General features: G+C 49.0%; 1 protein-coding gene across 1 annotated transcript in view; it reads left to right on the top strand.

The window, feature by feature from the left end:
- Window positions 1-1,491: 1,491 nt before the first annotated feature.
- Window positions 1,492-16,613, top strand: part of LOC142557158 (uncharacterized) — a 108,911-nt gene continuing 93,789 nt past the window's right edge. The window contains exon 1 of the mRNA XM_075668816.1: window positions 1,492-1,601. The gene's annotated coding sequence lies outside the window, so the exon portion shown is untranslated. The remainder of the gene's footprint in view (window positions 1,602-16,613) is intronic.

Below are 16,613 nucleotides of genomic sequence, written 5' to 3'. Positions count from 1 at the left end.
GTGCGTTTCTCTGCACGCAGATGTGTGGAGGATTTGCCGGTCTGTCGTGCACCATCACGGCTCGGCTGACGTGTGAACGTCGACGTCGTTTTGTGATGCGTTCACTAGCGCTCACTCCCAGCTTGAGTGTTAGAGGTGCGGACAGCTGTGTGTGTGTGTGTGTTGCATCGGCTGCTTTCTCTTTTTGTCATTATGGTTCTGCTCGATAAAAACATTGAGACTTTCGCACTGTTGTCTCGATTGAAATGCTATGCTTGCGTGGAAAATAAGTCACTGAGGTAGGTTAGGAAGCAGAGTTAAATGCCGGTAACATCCAGATTACGCTTAATTTGTTATCCATATTGCATTGATCAGGGCTTCGGTCAGTTACGAAGACGACAGCCAATTACCTAACTTCGTAACATGCAGGTATTTTGCATGCATACTCGGTGTTTTGTGTGGCCGGATTCCAGGATCGGATCCTGGGATCCGTAGGATAAGTGAACGCTTTCTTGGTAGTTTTCTTGGTCGGAGATAAGTGAACACTTTCTTAGTCTTCGATTCGGAATTAGTTGAAGCTGCAATAAAGGAACAATGCGTGGTATATCGCTCTTTCCTGGAAAACGTTTAGCACCGCTGAAACGTAAAACCTGTTCACTTTTCTCTCGAGTGACATAATAGGACCCAATGGATGCGAATACACTCTCCAGGCGTCATGATGTGAAACTGATTGTTTCCTTATTCTTATTCACTGCTTAATTGTCTTCTGCTTGGAACACACACCTGTACACTTACGCATTCGTTTATTTTCCCACCCTCAAGTTATCCTCGATGTGAGTGGTTAATTTTTGCTTCAAAGCGAAAGCGATGATGTTTGCGATCAACCGCTCTGTGTTACTTTTCTTTTTCCTTGCATTATGGCGGCGGAAATTACTCCATTTACCACTGCATTTCGGGCTGCGGTCTCAAAGTACAATACACATCTCTTTTACTCCCAAAGTGTAATAAATTTTTCGGAAGAGCAGCGATGCGTTCATGCGCGTCCCCCTCATGAAGCCATTCGGAGGGCAGAGCCCTCGTAGCTTCTCCGAGCGCTTCGAACCCCTGTGCGAGAATACGTACCTCCCGGTACGCCCAGAAAACTGATAGCCAAACAAAGAACAAGCATGATTCAACGCGTCTGACCGTCAAGCTAGGACTTCGGTTTACTTTGCTACGCTCAAAGTATGGAACAACAAAGAAAAGAGATGCTTCTTCGTGGTTCGGAAGATTGAAAGCTAAAAACGAAGCGTGAATCAACGCGTCTGATCAAGGCGAGGGAACAGAGGGCCACGCCAGAGCAGAGCCAGCCGAATTCAAAAATGGGAGAGACCGTCCGCTCGCCCTCCTCCTCGAAAAAAGCCGCCTGCGCGCGGAGCGCTTCTATTGGCTGGTCGAGGGGCGCCGGCTCGCGCTGATTGGTCCCGATGGCTCCCGGGCGCAGGGCCATCTTTTCGGAAACGGGCGAACTCGCAGTCGTGAGCGTCAAGCGCACATTGTTGCCTTGTAAGCGGTCCCCTGCTCGTTGCACGAGAACGTCGACGGAGGTTACAGGAGCGCAACTGCCTCACCCATTGCAGCCGGTGAGTAACGACTACGACTTCATTGCTGTGAATGTGTTTCAGTGTTGAGAAAAAGTTTTGCACCGTTAGCGACATTCGGAGTTTACGCTGGAGCCGGAGGAGAGGCGTCGTCTGCTTTCGCGCGCGCTCTCCGTCTGTTCCGGCGGCGCGGAGCAGACGAACAAGCTGAGCAGGGCGGGAAATGCGACGGAGGTAAACGCGGCAACTGCGCTCGAAAGGCAAGACTCGCTTGTACGGACCATTTACATGCATAAATGTCGAAAGTATTGGCGAAAAATTCTTAGCGCCTATGTCTATACTTGTCGATTAGTTGGCAAGCGGGCGCTTTGAACCTCTGACGAGGGCCACGTATTTCGCTACGCCCGTGCCCCAAGGGCCAGAAGTGTTTCGCAGAATTTTTCGACGTTAGCAGTAAACGGAAAAGAATTTTCTTCGTTGTATTGGGACGCTTAAGGAAACACATAGTCGGTGACAAATCCATATAAACTGTGCGCCGAGCTGTCGTTTAATGGTGAATGTTTGGGCGTCCTTTCATCAACACGGTCCTCCAGACGACAGAAGAGACGGAAGTTCTCTCTGATGATTATTCGCGTGTTGGCGCGCTATCAGAAAACATCGTCCTAAACACGCCCTTCCCGGAAAAGCAAATTCGGTAAGGGCGGCTTGTAGAAGTAAAATTTCAGTGCCAAAGAAGTCATAAACTGAACTACCTCCGTCAAAGTCTGCTTCTCTTGCAAACAGGTTCCACTTAGTCTATTTTGAATTTGGCTTGGGATAATCTTTTCCGAAATAATTTCTAAGAGGGTGCTATAAAAAGGTTTGCCTGAATCACACCAATAAGGCAATCTCGCTTCGAAGGATAGAAAAGTGTTTGGATGATTGTCAGTGCTCGCAGCTCTCACATTTTTGTGTTCTAACGTGTAAAAAAAAAGGCTCGGGGAGGATTATCTTGCGCTTAGCTTCCGTTCATAACGACCTAAGTGCATTTAGAGCACCTGCCACGCCCATCCATATAATTCGCTTTTTGTGACATCAAGTTATTGTGAACATCTCCCGGCATTAATGTGGCAACTATGACATAACGCGGGTGGTACCCGCCTAGTTGGGTGAACTGACAATTTTGTTTCAGTCTTACTTATTGCGACATTGATTAACTTCTTTCGGCAATTAGCTTCGGCACAAATGGGGAAAGCATGTCGTTCACTCGTCACACAAGTTTGTCGAATTGAATTACCGTTTTCGCACCAATTCCTGCTACCAGCATTTCCTTCTGACAAATTTAGACGAAATCTGGATGTGGCCATATTTTCCTACAAACCATCGATCACGTGATCTTAGTTGAACGCAGCGTTGACTAGAGAAATGTGAAGGCGTCACGCTACTTGGAGTTCCAGAGGCGCAGATGGGATTGCTAAACGCGTCGAAGGAGGAGTCACGGTCAGTGACCAGACAAGAAAAGGCTTTCACGGTACCTAATTTTTTCCTGGTACCAGAATCGGCGACATTCTCGCACGTGTCGTTTTCGAGCTGCAATGAGTTAGCTTGCAACTTTCACTGTCGCCACGCCAGGACAGCGTCCCAAAAGTTCATTGTAGCACTGCCGTGGATACGAACGAGGCAGTTCTCTCGCCGGATCGAGCCTTCGAAAAAAGGGGAGCCGAGTCACTGGTCATTCTCGACGCGTGCGAAATTCGCTACGCCCACGAAAAGCTGAAAGCACAAACGCAGGGAGGATAGACGGGGCGCCATAGCCGGCGGGGTTCGCGGTTCTCTCCCCTACTCCGAACGTTCTTTTTTTTTTTTTTTCGTGCATACGTTATCGCGAACTCCCGGCGCACACATCCACCTCGCTCCCTTTTGTCCTTCCTCCCGCTCGCCGGTCAGCATTGACCTTCACAAAGCGCATGCCGATGTGAGCAACCGGCGAGGTAAAAACGCGAGGGGGACCGACCTTCGCCGGCCCGATCTGTTGTGTCCGCCCGTCTGCTACGCTCGGAAATCGTCTGCTACAGAACAGGTTGGCCGCTCGGTTTGGTCCGAAGCGCTGAACGTAGATTCACGGAGCTGGGCCACAGACCCACGTGGGAGGAAGGGTGGAAGGACAAGCTGGGTCTGTCGTCGAGACCTCTGCAATGACACTCGGTTGTCAAGTGTTGCCAGTTTCCAGAACTCGGCTCCGGGACCGATACGAGAATGGGGGCATTCTATGAGCATTCCCTATCGAAATAGGTTGTGGCTGGTGCCGTCTAACTTGTTCTTTTTACTGTCATATTGCTATGCGAACGAAGGATTAAGAAACGGAGAGTATTTGCAAAGGATAACTACAACGCTTGCCAGTACAGCCGACAGCTCATGAGCCAGAGAGCGTTCGTCGGGGCGCCCGCGTGCATCGTCCACAAGAAACGCACAACGCAATATGCATGTATCAATATAAAGAACATTCAATTATGCGGTTTTACGGGTTAAAACCCCGATCTTATTTTATTATGAGGCACGCCGTAGTGGGGGAGGATTCCGGAAATTTGGGCCACCTGAGGTTCTTTAACGTGCATGCACCTAAAGCACACGCGTGTTTTCGCATTTCGTCCCCGTCGAAAATGCGGCCACTGTAGGCGGGATTCGATCCCGCGACCTCGCGCCGTTTTTACTATCAAATGCGAGGTCTGTTGTAGGCCCCTCTGCGGTTCGTAGCGCTAAGAAACCGCCGAACATTTATGCCTAAGAAAAGTAATGTTCCTTTCATTACATTTCTCCCGTAACTTTGCACCTCGAATCTTCCAGCATTCTTTTAATAACCTTTGCCACCCCAGCTCCGCGTTTACGCACCCTGGTCTGACTTTGTAATGTAGGGGGGTCACTTTATGGCCTTCTGAACTGCCGCAAGAGTTTTTTCTCATTTCATTCTTGTCTGTGTTTACGTAGGTCCGCAACTCTCTCCAACGTGCGTATCCGTGAAGAAACTAAACTAAATATTGGCGATTGCGATGCTTGCTCGCCTAAATAAGTTATGAGAACACTTTTAGGTGCCTCTTCCTCGAATAGCAAAGGACCGTGAAGCGCTAAATTGGCGCAGCGCCACCGGAATTGGCTGGGACCCCGCAGGCCAGATCAGACAACTGTGGCATATGATATTGGGCGGCGGGAAGTACATAAGTACGTACGTATCCCACGAACCGTCGAATCTGCATAACTTGCAACACTTGTGCTCTCTCGTGGTATAGTTGCGGCTCGCGGCTGTCCTCAGCATCGGCATTCCTTCAACTTGTGGTTCTTGTCTTCCCTCCTTGTTGAGGAGTCGTGCTAGGCGGCCCCGTCTTGATATACCGTTATCTCCGCCCTTGCGCGTTTTTTTTTTTTTTTTTATTCTGTGGCCCTGACTGCTGGTCAGACCATCGCATGTTTTCTTTTTTTTTTCTAGCGTGTCAACACGTAAGCAACAAAAGTTCTCAGCTTTACCAGACTGACTAGCGGATTGCTCTTTATTATTATTATTATTTATTTATTTATTTAAGAAGGCTACTGTCGTCACCTTGTACGCCACGTATTGCACAGAATGACTAATCAGCCCAGCAGCTGCTCTTATAAACTTTTGGTAAGTTTGCCAAGGAGCTGATGCAAATAATTTGATTGTCTTCCAATTGATTTGAAGTTTTCCAATGAGGAATAGGCTTGTATGTCCATCCTCTCCTACCTTCGGTAGCAACGTTTCCGGAAACATCGCGTAGGTCAACTCTGCCCAAATGTTTCTTCTTTCTTTCTTCCTATTTCTTTGTTTTGCTTTTTCGAGAAAAATTGGTTTAGTATCCGCCAAGTTTCTTTCTTTTTTTTTGTGCGCACAGAGTACAAGTATACCGTCATAGTTAAAATACGTTCACTGACTCGCATTATCTTAGCACTGCTGATCCAGATCAAGCTGAAATACACACACACACAGACACCCTATGCGCAATGAAGCCTGCACATACTTACATTTATTTTTGTTTACTTTTCCTGCTCAAACGTGTCATGCCGCCACCTATGAAATTAAGAAAAAAAGACATGAAACGTCGCTCGCCAAAAATAAAACAGTACATACTCCACGCTACTACTGCCGCTGTTGCGTAAGCAGATGAAGGGGCTTTACATACTCCTAACCTGAAACTCTGCCCTGCTGGTGAAAACGTGAACGTTAATAAGCCAACTATACATTCACGCTCAGCGAGGGAGAAAGCGACGAGAGGAAAGGCAGGGAGGTCGACCAGACGAGCGTCCGGTTTGCTACCCTACACCGGAGGTAAGGGAAAGAGGAATAGAAAGAGGGAGAGAGTGAACGCTGTGTGTGCACAGCGAAGCGCCGTGACACCGTAGTCCCACAGCTGGTGAGGTGCGTTGAAGACGCCTGGGTCGCTGGGCGAATACAGAAGACGGCGGGTGCGTGAGCCGCGGGGCTTAAACTCGAGACTAGCGAGCACTGGATTTAAGGGCATCCAGCACTTGCGCTGGACTTCGCGCCGACGGAGTACGCAGTCACGCTCAGAAACTTATACGCACTGATGTGGTGGACGTATACTGTATAGTAGCGAGTCGTGCAAAAAAAAACGAAAGCAATGAAGAGAAAGGAAGTTGTTGTACGTACGGTACAAGGAATGGGAACCCCCTAACGGTAGCCCGCGGTAAACACGTAATAGGGCGGAAGGTATGCGGCGCCCATTTTTCGGCTGCCGCCCGGCACTCGCGTATTAGCTGCAATTACCCGCAGCGCTGCCTTGAAATCGACGAGTCACGCAACAGGGGTGTGAACGCGCTCCCCTGTCCGCGGTTACAAGCGGCCTTCGGGGAGCTCGGAAAAGAAAAAAAGATCACGTCCGGATAGCGTCGTCTCTGGCTGCAATAATTACACCCGTGCCCTGTCTTTTGTTATGTAACACTGACAAACACCATACCTTTATTGTGACATCATGTATATATCGCGCGAGTCGACTAGCTGTAGCAGTTCGGCTGTTGTAATCCGCGCTATATTCGTCCTCTTCTCAATAAGGTTGTGTTCGCTTACATAATACACTTGTTTGAGAGGGACGCCAAATACTTATTTTGCTAAGCGAAGCTGTATTGGTAAGCTAAGCGTTTACAATAGCAACGCGGCTGCCCTTGCAGGTAAAAAGGTAGGCTTGGTAAACTGTGCGCCACATAACGCATGATGTTTTGTGGAGTTGAAACAAAACCATCGCAGTCGTAAGGAAACGTTACTAGTAGGGGCAGGCGCACTGTTGCTGTAGACGATTCGCCGCTTATTGTCAGTGCTACGTAGACGCGTACTCTTTGCACCTATCACGTCGTTCCTGGTGACCCGAAAAGTGAGGGAGCGCATCCGACTCCCCCAAAGCCTTTTTTTTTTTTTTGTCTTGGAGTGCATTCGTGCCCCCTCCCCACTGAGAGCGCTGTTGTTTCTTTGTGTTAGAGGGTGTTATTTATTGAGCGATTTACAGCGTAACGAGAAGAGGATTAGCAACGCTGCCAGTAGAAGAGCAGAGAGAGAGTGTGTGTGTGTGTGGTTCGCTGTATTTGCACCATTGCTTTATTTTATTTTAAAGCCATGCTGAACTTACTTCTTTTAGTACGATATTTTTTAACGTTTCACTTGATGCGCAACTTGGAGGTGACCGTCCGTAAAATGTGTGGCCTGCCTCTTGCAACGCGCTGTTAAAAAAACAAAAAGTGCTCGAACGCGGTTGGCCGATTGTGCGGAGAAAATAAATGTACATGCGGCGGCATTCTTTGTGGGAGGGCGGACACGTTGAGCCTGGTATTTGGGAGGGCTTGTGTGTGGGGAGGGGCGACGATTAGATGCAGAGGGAATGTGTCAGTTCTCAAAAAAAAAAAAAAAGAAAGAAAAAGTAAGCGCCGCAGTAGTAGGACCCGCGTTAGCAATAGTTGCGCCTTTTCGATACAAACTGAAATAAGGGGAAGCCAGGACAGAAACTAACGGTCGTTTCTACGTAAACGTTGACCTATCTATCTAAATCTATCATGTGCTCGGAAATGTCCTTCAATAAAACGAATACCTTTCTAGGATGGTTCGGCTATACGCTTATATTGACAATCACCCTGCACAATAATTTTTCTCTCTCTGCTACGCGCACGCACACACTTTCGCAGCATTGAGAGTAGCAGAAGTTGATGGACAGTTCAGTGCAAGACTTGAGACCGGTACTGTCGTCTGCGCAAACCGCCAAGGCGTGCGACCTTGTCGGTTTTTCGTCTGTTAGTTCGGCGCGCACTTCTTGTGTCGTTTCCGGTTTTTTATCGCTCGACGACATCAATATATCCTGTCTTTCGCGTGAGAACGACGGTTGCAGCCACTCGGCGGGCGGCTTTCTGGTTGCCTATCGCCTATGTCTTTTCGACAGACTCGACGTCGTTTCGCGAGAATGGCAATAGTGCGCTTCACCCTATAGTGCAAGAAACAGCCAGCGCCGCCGCGCCTTCCGAGTAAACTGACTGCTGCGGTTATTTGTCACGGCCATATCGACATCCATTTGAGGTCTTTGCAGGATGCGACGTTCAGATAGAAGCGATAAACCGACGAAAAACGGCGCGCACGAGGTTTCAATATTTTTCAGCGCATTTATTTCCCTTCTCGGTCGAATAACATTTTCGCCCTAGCTTTCGGATACTAAAGAACGACACACCTGTTGTGACTGGTAATGATAAGGCCCTCTTTTTTTTATAACCTCATTTTGCTTCATTTGGCGGATAAAAGGATAATTAATGAAAGAGAAAATGAAGACCGATAACCTCGCCGCCCCCCCTCTTTCTTTCCCCTTCGACTTTCGCGCATGGCTTTAGCGCTAGTACGTCAGTGGGACGTCACGGATTCCAAGACATTTGCATAGTTTCGGCGCTGATTAACATCTGTAAACACTCTAGGAGGTGTCATCGGTTCCTATAGAGTGCATCGTAGCCGTTATTCACGGATAAAAATTCCAGTGAACACCCGAGTAGACGCTGTCAAAATCCCTAACGTAACGGCGAGCCCTGGTGCGTGAACTTCACGGTGGCGTCGCGACCAGTCTATCGTTTTATCTTTGTTTTTAAGTGCTTTTTTCACGCCTGCCAAGCCTCCTGCTATGATTAGAGTGGCCGTTTTGTAATAACGCGCGCATAATTGACCAATACAGCTTGATCTATCGTCACATTTAGTGCCCGCTTGATATTCGTTATTGGTGTTCATTTAATGTGCGAAAAACCAGACGTGCCGCGGGTTCGACTCCCAGTGGTCCCATTTTTGAATCAGGCTTATTATTTTATGCCAACAGAAATGTTGTACATGCGAACGAGTATAACGAAACTAAAATAATGAAGGAAGAAGCGCCAGTTGAGATTACAACACCGTGATTCCGCGACAAAGGTTGGCCTGCAGGGCACCTAGTTAAGCTGAATGAACGTAGCGTAATACGCATAGTGACTTTCAACAACAAAGGCGTTTCGTGAGCGTCAACTTCTGAATATCGCACGCAACGTAATGTAGGGCGTTTACTTTGCTCGCCCTCGCGCTTGTCAGCAGGTCAACGCCATCTGTCCTTTTTGCTGAACTTGGTAAGCTTGGCGTCTCAATATTGCTTTTTTAGGTGTGCAGTCTTCACATGTTTCAAATTTGTTGGGCTCCGAAATTTAAATGCACATACGAAGTTAACCAGTAGTGATTGATTTTTCAGAAGTTTGGGCTTGGCAGCCTAGTGACTTTTATTCCTTCACAGACAACGAATTAATGAAGCAAGTACATGGTGAGACTACTCGAGTGTTTTACATGCGGAGAATGAGATCAATATGTTTGCTGAAAACTAGTTTTTTGCTTGTAACTTCATTCTTTTTAGATGTTACCATATAAAGGTGTACGTTATTAGTGGTAACATTTCAAGAATACTCTACTATGTTGCAAATTATTCAAGCGCTGAACAAATATTGAGCCAATTCTCCCAGTGCGAACCAGGGCAATGACGGTTGTTGCGTATGATGGCATTGGTGGAGCGATGCGGGCTTTGTGCCGGTGCTTTTAAGTAGTAAACTCCAAAATTGAACCAACATATGATGACTTATTGTGTAGAACGAACAGCTGTAAAATCCTCGTGAAAGTTCTCGTATGAATTTTTTTTATTTTATATGTGTACATTCTTGCTGCGCTATATTAATGACAGCAGAAAGGTTGTATACTGACGGTTTTCGCGAAGCAGTTTGCTCTAAAGAAACGAGATGGCGCTTCCGGCGGCGCGCCCCACGCTGCCTCAGCGAATGCGCACGAATACGAAACCATGACCACTTCTACCCTGCTTATGTGCGATCTGGTGTCGGAAATGCAACTGGGTTTTCGCTAACGCACTGTGCTCCATTTACGCTGCGAAATACCGAGTAGAGATGCAAGGACGTGGGCAGTAGTTGGCTACAAAAATTGTGACTGGCAAATTAAGGAACGGAATGAATCTGTGCGTTCAAGTTCACGGACGGCTGCCACATAAGGACTGCCTATGTTGCCTGCACTTCGCGATGCTTCCCTCGTGGATAAAATAAATTCACTCATCCGCCAGCGTTGTAGCGCTGACCTCCGAGGGGAAAGGACTTCAACCCCGGAACCCCTGCATAAGTGAGTATACCGCTCGTTTATACGGTGACAAAGCGAGTAGCGACACTTCTTCGCATATAGTGACTCTCGCGCACGTTATCTGCACTCAACTTGCAAACTTACGCCCACTCTATCGCCATTGTATCGGGAATAAGTGAAGGAGCACACACTTCAATAAACGCGCCGTAGCGTGGGTGACGGCGACTACGCCGACAGCACGCTAATCTTCGAGGCCGAATGGTTCGCAGCGGTCCACGCAGTAAGCGAGCCCCTAACGATAATACGTATTTGCTACAAACTATTGCAACGTACAGAACATCAACGTTACGATTATTGCGCTTGGCAAGAACAAACTTATCGCAACTCAGCGCATGGGGGCACCCGCGAACGATCAGGTAGAAGAAAAAGAAAAACATATAGTGGCCGCCCGGGGAACCTTCCCGAGTCAGCAACGTGACAAACCTCTGCTTAGACGTATTTCCTAAATAAAGAACGAAGAGCTAAACACACTGATACTGGTTCAGTTTATATGCGGAAAGTTGGGATAGCTTGTCTTACATGTTTAGCCCCGCTTTTATTGCAAGCACCGTATACGCTGCTCGCGCCGTTTGGACAAAACGTAATGAGCTCTGAACAGCGCTTGTATGTCATTTGAAGCTGTAGCCAAAGCTTCGCGTGTCGTCCAAGCAGTCACCGTCTACGATATCCATAGAAACAGGAGGTTTGCAGGGCCGCACTGGTGTCATGTACGGTACGTCTATTGTAAACACAGAGGCAGCTGAGGCACGCAATGGAGGCGTCACCTCGTGATCAAACATGACAGCGCCCACAGGATCGCCGTTAAAAGCGTCATACAATTTTTATAGGTGCGCCAGCCAACTAGGTTCGCTTATTTCCCTGGCGTCAAATGTATTTGCGTGTTTAAAGCTATCTTCTCAGTGCAGATCTGTTTTTGTGTCGCTGGCTTTAGGTTCGAACTGGAACGTCCTGGCAAATTTTATGGACGATATTGATATCGGTGCCCAGCCAAAATTAATATTTTAGTTTGAAACAACGAGCTTTCAGTTCAAAAGTTAGCTTTGCAGTTAAATTAGCAGAGCAATGCTGTGAGCGGACTCCAACTGACTCTCGGTTCTCTCTCATATCGGTGCAGGCCAGGTGTACTGCGTTATTGTGGGCGGAGCTCATCGCACTTGCAAACGGATCGATTCGTGATTCGTGGAAATTTTGCGCAGCTGTATGCCAATCTGAGTGATACATCAAAGACAGCGAAGAAGTATGAGCGACTTCTCGCACTATGCGTATGTACGCGCGGTGTGTTTACTTGCTGTTTTCATACAGCAACGATTCGTCGTAGGTGTACGTTCTCAGAAACGCCCTGGTCGTATGGCATGACCTCCGAAATCAGGCGACGCGAGCTATCTTGAAGACAGCGCGCTCAGCCCGATCTCGGAGGCTATGTATGCGGCATAGAGTGTCAGGGCTTCCACGCAGGCTGCGTTGCTGGACGACGCCCTCAGCTTTCACCGTCGCGGCCGTGCAAACACGTACAGCTGGCCACCGACGTAGAGACGGTAAAATGCGAAGCGACAATCACAGATTACTGGCAAAATAATCATAATAATAAAAATATAAATAACTAAAGAAACTTGCAAAGAGAGAGAAACAGAAGGGGGGGGGAATGCATGGAGGCTCACCATAGGGGAAGATCTAATTTGTTACAATACACTGGGGAGAGAGAGGAGGGGGAGGTAAAGTGATATAACGTAGAGAGGGAAAGAGAGAAAGAAAGGGAGCACAGATACAATACACAATCACTGTCACGCACTATCACCGCACAGCACAGTAAAAGAAACGTGCGAGGAAGGTGTATATTCCAGTGAGGTATGCGCAAGGGAACTTTTATAATTATGATGAAGTTCTGTTGCTTTTTCAAAGCAAATTAGATTCTCCGACACACGTTGTTCTGCATTTGCATTTATATTATATCGACCGCGCCGTCGCTTGCCAGCCTTACAGCGCCAAAAGAGCAATTGCGCTATTCCCCTGGCATTCATTGCATACTTGGCCTCAGCAGCGGCTAGCTTAGTAATGAATGGTTAGTTAAGGAGAAAAGTGTCAGTCACCCGTGGGTTATACGGCGTGGCTTTTGTAACCAATCCACCCACGCACTGTTCGTACGCTAACGCTATAACCATAGTAAACTTTTCGTGAACCGAATTCCACGTGCAGGTATCACGAGCGTCGTTTAAGTTGCACTAGGGAAACTTGTTAGCGCAATTGCATTAGCGCTGGTTGTGGCTCGGTCTTAGTGCGTGTCCTTGCGCTTCAATACCATGCTACTCAGCTGCTCAATATACCAGCCAGCCCAGCTGTGCGCACTTCTGTACTTTACGTGAACTCGTCGCGAAGAGAGGGGGAATAAACTTTATGCAAAAGAGCACACGAGCGTAGGATTCTCCTCCGCTCTGCAACATCGCAGCGATAGGAAAGTAGAGGAAGAGGAAGAAAGTGAGCACAGATACGCACTAACAGATCACTATCACAGCTCGGTAAACGAAACGCGCGAAAAAGTTGTATATTCCAGTGAGGTATACGCAAGGTAACCTTTATATTATCATAACGCACTGCTGCTTTTTCAAAGCAAGTTAGGTTCTCCGGCACACGTCGTGCTGCATTTGCATGCGATCGACTCGGCGCGAAAGGGTCGAGTCAGAAGTCTAGCTAACCCGAAACCGACTGCGTTTGCATGTAACTCGCCGAGAGGGTTGTTCCGAGTCGACCCGCTCCTTGCAAACGGCTCGACCGAACTCTTTCGACGCTCGCTCGACCCGACTTGCTAGCTTTACACGAACCCGGAGACCGGTTCTCAGACCGACAAGCCGACCCGCCGATCCGGATTTGTCGGGTTGCTATAGCTTGCTATACCGATAAGCCGACTAGCTAGCGGTGAGGCGTCGCGGAGACGCCACGTTCGCGAGCGAAGAAGGCGCGCGCACTCCACTACTGTTACAAAGACGATTCATAATGTAGGAAGCGTTCCTTCTTTTTGGCATCGTTATGCATCCACGCAGTTCGGGAGTTGGGGGGGGGGGGGGCAGGAGCGCCGTGTATGGCACGAGTAAACAGTCCCCGCAAATGTGGGGCAGTATACTTTTCTCCAGGGCGCAACGGTCCATGCGGGTGCCGCCCGACCCTCTCTCTCTTTCCCCTCTCCACCCTCCTCACACTGCCGAGCTATGTATCCACAGGTGGTTGTATCATTCGTCGAGTCGGAACGCAACGGCAACACAAAAGACGCGCGCAGCCGCTCGCGAAGAGCCGGACACGCGGGATTACAGTCTTCCCGCATCCGCGTGCTGCGCGCTCTCAGTAAAACGCGCGCACAAGCTGTCTATCTCTCTCTCTCTTAGTGTCTTTCTCCCTCTCTCTCACACACACACCAACGCGTACGCTGCGTGAACTCGGTTCTTGGGCAAAGTTTCTGCACTAGTATACGCCACAGCGACCAAGAGCTCAGTGACTACGCTGCGCGAGCGAATGGCTTGTGTATTTGTGTGCGTGTGTGTAAACGCAAGGGCAGGAGGGGGTAAAGATGAGACGCGTTGTTTATCGCGGTCGGCATCGTGTGGGAACCGGGCGTTTCGACCGCACTGCCGCCGGCGCTCCTCTCGTACGACTTCCGTCCACCGCCATCTCTCTCGTCGTTCTGCAGGAGCAAAGGATAGATAGGCGTTGGGAGAAAGATAAGAAGAGTGTGCAGACGCGTGCTCACTTTTTCATTGGAAAACGGGCAGAAGGAATTAGCCGTTAGCCCGCGCGTAACCGGGTGCACACGGCGCCGGCGAGAGCCGCTCTTTGTGGCACGACTACGGTAAAAAAAAAAAGTAATGAACGAGAACGGATAGGAAGAAAGGGGAGGGCGGAAGGATGCGGAAGGCAACAAACAGAGAGGACAGCATGTCTGTAGCAGGAAAGCAAGCAGATGTTCTGCTCACCCTGGTAGGCGGCAGATTACTCACCCTGGTAGGCGGCAGATGAAAAGAACGCGGGAGAAAAGTGTGTGGAGGACTTCATATTTGTTCGAGGTACAGAAAAGAAAAAAAAAGATCGAAGGAAAAGTTCCACGAGGGCTCCCAGTAGTAGGGAGCCTGACAGAACAAACATTGCGTAAACTCTCAGAATGGATACTAGCCGTTCGTTCTGGCAAAGGACGTTCACGCTCGACGTGGGCGAGACGCGCTGGAAGAGTATTACACTGCGGAACGGCCGCTCTGTACGCCCGTTAGAACACTGTACAACGAGTAATTTTGATGGAACAACTCTTCGTCCATTAGTTGAGTGCATATTCTAATGCTCACACTCATTGGGCCTAATCAAAGTATGTGCACCCATAAAGACAGTGTCCAGCACTCACTTTTTGCACGCTTACCCACGTGGTATATCGTGCGTCGGAGCTTCTTGCAGAGCGTGCTGACGAATATAGCAGCAGCAGCAGCAGCAGCAGCAATAATAATAATAATAATAATAATACTTAGGCTAACCGTTCACTAACCTACACCTACCTGGGCCATCAGAGTCTGCGTGTAGTTTGAAAGTGTCGTGAATCGGTGTAACAGTAACCAGGCAAATGTGAATACGAAGCTCAGAGTATAGTGAGCAAACAAAGACAGGTTTATTTTGCGACACGACCGAATGGTCGGCAGCAGGATGGTGAGAGAGGCAGAAAGGTTGACTCATAGGTCGTGTACGTATAGGGAGCTTCCCGTAATTGTTTTGTGAGCAGAGTGCCGTTTTAGCATAGGCGTAACATCAATGGCATAAATTACCTCCCATCGGCGAGCCCTTTCCTCACCCCTCACCCGTTGCCCCCGATGCCTGCTTACCCATCTCTCTCTCGTACGTAGACAAGGGTCCCTTGTCTAAAACCTTACTTTGTGCACTCGGGTGTTGCGTCATCTGCGAGTACGCGGGCGACGTCTTTCTCGCCCTGAATGGGTCACAAACAAATCGTCGAGATGTCAGCACAACCGAACTATGCTTCTTACTTTTATTTGCACCGATTACATACGCACTGCAATTTATTTGACTTGATTGTACTTAATTTGTAAATGGCATCCTTCCTCCTACGCTACCCTCTCTCCCTGCCCTGAACCGGAAGACGCGAGCGTGTGACTGGCCCCGGGTCCAAGCTTGAGCGTGCAAAGTCGTACGTCGTCGCTCGCGAAGTCATCGCGCATGCCAGACCGCTTTTCTCGTTCGCATCGGTGGAAACGCACTCTGGGAGCCGGTTCGCATCGCGAGAACGCGTTACCTCAGGTTAGTTACACTTACAAACAGCACGAACCGGACTAACCGGCTTCTGCTCACCGGTCGCGCTTCTTATACTTTACGCACGCCGTCGGTTCCGACGTTGACAAAAAGGCTCTGCGATCGCCGCCAGCAGAGGGCGTAGCGGCGTTTGCAATTAGCGTTAAACGGCCTCGATGCGCGGGGGTAACGCGCTCAATGTTTGCTTTCTTTAATCGCCGCGCTGACTACGCGCGTGGGAGCTCCTCGAACGCATCCTTTACGTTGGGGTATCTTCTACGGATACACACAACGCTCTCGCAGACCTGTGCGCTCCCGTATAAATTACTGCGTAATCCCGCAAGGCGGCGCTCAGAACGCTCCTGCGGCGAGGTGAGTAAAGGATCGACGCGATTCGCACACCTTGGCGTGGCTGCAATTAAGCGCGCAGAGAGGGGCCGGAGGGGGTTGGGGGGGGCGTAAAGAAGAGACACGTCACCTGCTTCAGTGCCTTTCCTTCTGCGACTCTTGTTATGTAGTTTTCCGGACAGAACTGGTAGCCTCCCCACCGCATCAAAGGATATAGCTACTGAGCCCTTCATCTGGATGGGGAAATGAACTGCACCGCTAGAATCCACCGCAGTTCGTTGCCGTGCGCGTACCATTTCTTTCTTGTCTTTACTACTCTGAGGATACTGTTGTTTCTTTATACTGAGGAATAGTGTTCTTTTGTGCTGTGAAACTGGTTTACCCCTGCACGACAGCGCCGGAGGGCGCAGTCTTTCATTACGTCGTTGCGGAAGCTTGGCGGACCGGTGAGCCAGATGGCGAGATAAGCGAGTCTGCTTGGACGGCTCGAACGTGTGACGGTGGTGCTAAGGGATAAAACGGAAATAGAGAAAAGTGTTGAAAAGTTAACAAGCAAATACGCAGCTCTGTATATGCGTTGAGAGCGCCCCGAACTCACGCTTCTCTTTGTTGTTACTACCAAGTGTCTTTTGTTATCGCTTCCGAATAGCAGGTATGCGCATCCCCGCATAGCTGATGTCCGGGCGATTAGGTAAGCATCACTGGCGTGTCACAAGCAGTGTTGACGACGTATTCATACTTCCTGTGACTTGTACAAG

The sequence above is a fragment of the Dermacentor variabilis genome, chromosome 9, assembly GCF_050947875.1.
Source record: "Dermacentor variabilis isolate Ectoservices chromosome 9, ASM5094787v1, whole genome shotgun sequence".
NCBI classification, from domain to species: domain Eukaryota; kingdom Metazoa; phylum Arthropoda; class Arachnida; order Ixodida; family Ixodidae; genus Dermacentor; species Dermacentor variabilis.
The sequence above is the reverse complement of the archived record's forward strand: the minus strand, read 5'-3'. Positions and strand labels throughout refer to the sequence as shown.